This window comes from Panthera pardus, unplaced genomic scaffold (genome assembly GCF_024362965.1).
Source record: "Panthera pardus isolate Hobbes unplaced genomic scaffold, ASM2436296v1 HiC_scaffold_13, whole genome shotgun sequence".
Taxonomy (NCBI): Eukaryota; Metazoa; Chordata; class Mammalia; order Carnivora; family Felidae; genus Panthera; species Panthera pardus.
This window is the reverse complement of record NW_026526688.1, coordinates 29467563-29473064: the sequence shown is the minus strand read 5'-3', so window position 1 is coordinate 29473064 and position 5502 is coordinate 29467563. Positions and strand designations below refer to the sequence as shown.

Here is a 5502-nt window from a genome sequence, read left to right as displayed (position 1 = left end):
AGTACCGGGCAGATGCTGAACTTCTAGCATTGGTACTGCTAGGAACTCATGCTGGTATGGGGATCATTTACACTTTGCCTCCCTCCCTGACAGTGACCTAACATCAAGTGTGAGTTCACCCCACTGTGTTGACACTGTGAGTTCTGACCACTGGCTGATGAGCTCCACAACTCCCCAAGCAACCCTCCTTCCTCACTGACCTGTGCAGTCACCATGCTTCAACACCAATGCCACTTCTAATAGTAAATTGCCATTATTTAGTGCTGATTACATGCCAGGAACCATGCTAAGTGCTTCATAGACATTATCTAATTTCCTCCTTCCAACAATTTTATTTCCTTTTTTTCCAGGTGAGCAAATTGATGCTTAAAGAAATTAAGAAATTTGTCCACGTTCACATTTAATAAGTGGTGGATCTAGGATTTGCACTTAGGTTTGCCTAACCACAGGACCATATCTATAATAGCATGAATTAGAATGGACCTCATGGATACATTTATATCCCAATGAAACTAGGCCTCCTGGTGCAAAAGGATTATGGCCTATGTTTCCAGATGATGAACACATAATAGTTTCCCTTGTACAAGCCATTGGGCCATATAAGCATAAAGCAACAGCCCTGCCTTAAAAGACTTTTTAATCTAGCTGAGGAGATCAGACAAATAGGTTTGAAAATGCAATGAACTATATTAAGTAGCATATGATTAAGGGTCAAATGACTAGTACAGATTAGAAATGCTATTTGGAGGTAAGAGGAAGAAGAGATTCAATCAAGCCGGGAGGATCAGAAAAGGCTTCAGAGGGAAGACCTGAGCTAAATCTTGAAAAATGGCTCCAATTTTAACAGGAAGAGAAGAGGGAGGAGGATATGAAACCAATCAGCAGATATGAAATTGGGAATGAAATGTTAGTGATAGCAAATGCAGGAAATGAGCAGGTCCTGCCATCTGATCTAGGCAGAGTCAGTTTTTCTCAGCATGGACACATCCACAACCAAAGTGGGGAAGCTATCCTTCTCAAGCTCCTTAAAGAGTTCTAGCCCGATAGTGGTTTTATTTTCTTCAGTTAATAAAAGGCTTTCATTTTGCAAGATACCGCTCCATCTTACCATTAACCAAACCCCAGTTCAAGTTATTTCAGGATGTTGATTTCCTCATATTTCCTGATATGACTCATGCAGTGGCAGCTTGAAGGAATAGGCTTAAAGTCTCTAATTGAGGCAGCAAAGAAAGAGTGAATTAAGCCTTTTGTATCTGCGTTGTTGCCAAAATTTTATGGAAGAATGAAATACATATATTCATGTTTACATACCTTATGAGCCAGATCAGTTCATTAAATTTTCACAGAGTTAAAGCAAACTAAAAAAAAACCATTTTTTATTCTGATTTATTCATCAAAACTTCCAGCTTGATAAATGAGCAGAGGATTTCCAAAAATTTTCTTGTAAATGAAAATCTATCTCTTTGGAAGGAGGCATAATTATACTCCTGGTTATTCTAAATAGGAGTAATAACTATGGTATTTATTTAAGAAATTATGATTAAATAATGAGATGGTCTTTGTTCCAGCTTTTGTTTTTCAAATTTAGTGAAAATGAGACAGAGGAAAATATCTGAGTGTGCTGGAGAGTGAAGGGCTCAGCAGCAAGGCAGGGAAGGAACATTTTTGATATTAATAAGATGCTCATGTTCTCAATCATCCTCTAAATACCTCTAAATACGCCAATTCTTGGAATTGGCGATTAAATCAAGTGACTCCAAGTAGTAACATCCCGTGCTACCTCTGGTCCTGTACAGACCTATGAATGTACGGCTTTGGGTTTCTAGAGAGGGTGTCATTTTTGACTGTCTGGGAATATGGGTGCAGGATTAAATCGAAGACTCCTCATCTCCACACCATGTCACAATCAGCTCCCTTCCATTCGCAGTCAAATGTCCACTGCTAATTGCCAGGCACCCAATATTTATTTGTTTAAATATAGTGAACAAATATTTAATCCTGGAAAATAATGAGCTGGATCTTCATTAATTTGAAAAAATAAAGGCAAAACAAAAGGCCTCTGAAGTACAAGCTGTTCTAAATACAACGCATTGAGAAGATGCCATTTCTGCTTTTGATCCATATTCATTCCAGTGTCCCCCACAGGAATGCTCTTTGAATCTTCAGGAAATGATCCTGAGATTGATTTTGCAAACGGAAACACTCAACTGGCTGACTGTAGTCAATGGAGGCAGTGTTGTGTTGCCAGGTTTCCAACTGAGGACAAATGTGTTTGTCATTGGCTTGTAGGTGTCCCTGACAGGTATCCTTTTGTGTGCAATAATATGCATGGTGGTTTTAATGTTTTGAGTAAAGGAAGAAAATGCGTTTTTTGGTTTGCTTGTTTGTGGTATGAGGAGGTCAGAAAAATGGTGAAGACAGAGAAGAGATAAAGAAATTTCCCAGTCTCCTCTTCACATGCCCTGGTGAAGAGAAGGGTGACAGTGACATGCTGAAGGGGCTGAATTCAGGAACTACGAGGCTGGAGGGCATAAAGGGCAACCTTTCACAGAGAGAGCACCTGAAGGACTGTGCTTCGGGAACATCAGTGCACCATACCCACAGTAGAAACAGCAAAATTCACAGGGAGGGCAGGACCAGCACAACCAACTGAGAGCTAAGTGAGAAGGCAGATGTAGCACAGGCACATCTCGGAAATCTGACAGGCGTGGTTCCAAGACCACCACCATAAAGCGAATATGGCAATAAAGTGAGTCAAATGACTTTTTTGGTTTCCCAGTGCATATAAAAGTTACATAAACATAACTGTAGTCTATTAAGTGTGCAACAGCATTATGTCTCAAAAAATGTACATACCTTAATTAAAATATACTCGATTGCTAAAAATATGCTAACCATCATCGGCCTTCAGTGAGACATAATGTTTTTTGCTGGTGGAGGGTCCTGCCTCATAGCTGATGGCTGTTGAATGATCATGGTGGCTGAAGGCTGGGGTAGTTGTGGTCATCTCCTAAAATGAGACAATGAAGTTTTGCCACATCCATTAACCCTTCCCATCACGAATGATTTCTCTGCAGCATGCGATGCTATTGATATCATTTTACCCACAGAACTTCTTTCAAAAATGGAGCCAATCTTCTCAAACCCAGCTGCTGCTTCATCAACTAAATTTACATCATATTCTAAATCCTTTGTTGTCATTTCAATGGTCTTCACAGCAACTTCACCAGAAGTAGATTCCATCTCAAGAAGAACCTTCTTTGTTCATCTGCAAGAAGCAACTGCTCATCCAATCAAGTTTGATCATGAGTTTCCAACAGTTCAATCCCATCTTCAGGCTCTCCTTCTAATCCTAGTTCTCTTGCTGTTTCCACCACATCTGCAGTGACTTCCTCCATTGAAGTCTGGAACCCCTCAGACTCCTCCATGGGGGTTGAAATCAACTTCTTCCAAACTCCTGTGTTGATATTTTGACCTCCTCCCGTGAAAAAAATGTTCTTCTCATGCCACAAATGTTCTTAGTGGCATCTAGAATGGTGAATCCTTTCCAGAAAGTTTTCAATTTACACTTCCCAGATCAACCAGAGGAATCAATATCTATGGGAGCTGTAGCCTTATGAAATATATTTCTTAATAAGACTTGAAAGTCAAAATTACTCCTTCATCTATGGGTTGAAGAAGGGATATTCTTTTAACAGGCATGAAGATAATATTAATCTCATTGCACATCTCTGTTAGAGCTCTTGACCAGGTAGATTATCAATGAGCAGTCATATTTTGAAAGAAATCTTTTTTTCTGAGCAAGTTTCAACAGTGGGCTTAAAATATTCAGTAAACCATGTTGTAAACAGATGTACTGTCATCCAGGCTTTGTTGTTCCATTGACAGAGTACAGGAAGAGTGGATTTAGAACAATTCTTAAGGACTTCTAGATTTTCAGAATGGTCAATGAGCACTGGCTTCAACTTAAAGTTACCAGTTGTGTTAGCTCCTAACAAGAAAGTTGACCTGACCATTGAAGCTTTGAAGGGAGGCACTAGCTTCTCTAGCTATGTAAGTCTTAGACGGTATTTTCTTCAAATAGAAGGCTGTTTCATCTACATTGAATATCTATTGTTGAGTTTAGCCACCTTCATGAATTATCTCAGCTGGATCTTCTGGATAACTTGCTGCAGCTTCTACATCAGCACTCACTGCTTCACTTTGTACTTTTATGTTATGGACATGGTTCCTTTCCTTAAACCTCATGAACCAACCTCTGCTACCTTCCAACTTTTCTTCTGCAGCTTCCTCACCTTTCTCAGCCTTTGTAGAATTGAAGAGAGTTATGGCTGTGCTCTGGATTAGGCTCTGGCCCAAGGGAATATTGTAGCTGGTTTGATATTGTATCCAGACCACTAAAACTTTCTCCACATCAGCAAGAAGGCAGTTTTGGTTTCTTATCTTTCATGTGTTCAGTGGAGTGGCACTTTTAATTTCCTTCAAGAACTTTTCCTTAGCATTCACAACTTGTCTAGCTGTTTGGTGCAAGAGGCCTAGCTCTGGGCCTATTTCAGCTTTTGCCAAGCGTTTCTCACTAAACTTAATAATTTGTAGCTTCTGATTTAAAGCGAGAGACATGTGTCTCTTCCTTTCACTTAAACACTTAGAGGCCAGGACAGGGTTATTAACTGACCTCATTTCAATATCGTTAAGTTTCAGAGAACAGGGAGCCTGAGGACAGATAGCGAGATGGAGAATGACCAGTCAGTGGAGCAGTCAGAACACTCAGAACAGATTAAGTTTGTCTTATACAGGCACAGTTCATGTAGCCCCAAAACAATCATAAAAGTGATAATCAAAGATTACTGATCACAGAATCATCATTTAAAGTATGATAATAAAAATATTTGAAATGTTTTGAGAATTACCACGCTGTGGCACAGAGACACAAAGTGAGCAAACGCTGTTGGAAAATGGCGCCAATAGATCTGCTCAGCATGGGGCTGCCACAAACCTTCTGCTTATAAAAAAAAAAAACAACACAATGTCTGCAAAACGCAATAAAGTGAAGCACAATAAAATGAAGTATGCCTGTAAAGTGAGCAGTATCGTTGCTGGGCACAATCGAGAGACCATTCTGAAAAGTTACGGATGAGCTGAGGGAACTTTTCAGAGGAAGTTGACTTCCTCTATAAGCAGGGAATGGGTTGAGAGGAGGTGGTGGAGGAATCAGTCCATGAATATGCTCATGCTTTTTTCGTGCAGCAGTGGCTGGCCTTTGAATATTATATAAATATGAGATATGTTCACGAATTTAATGTTAAATGTCAACATCCTCTCCAAAGGGAGTCAGCCAAAAAGGATTGATCCCAGACAAGCTTGTTTGAAGACTACTTGAAGCATGAACCTCTCAGCATGAACATCAGTGATAAACATCTGATGGACTTAATTTTCCTCAACATGATTGTTTTTGCAGGACATTATGCTTCTTCTACATGCTAAAGAACTAGTTATTTCATC

General features: G+C 39.7%; 1 pseudogene; it reads right to left on the bottom strand.

The window, feature by feature from the left end:
- Positions 1–2907: 2907 nt before the first annotated feature.
- Positions 2908–4680, bottom strand: LOC109277382 (tigger transposable element-derived protein 1-like; annotated as a pseudogene).
- Positions 4681–5502: the final 822 nt, after the last annotated feature.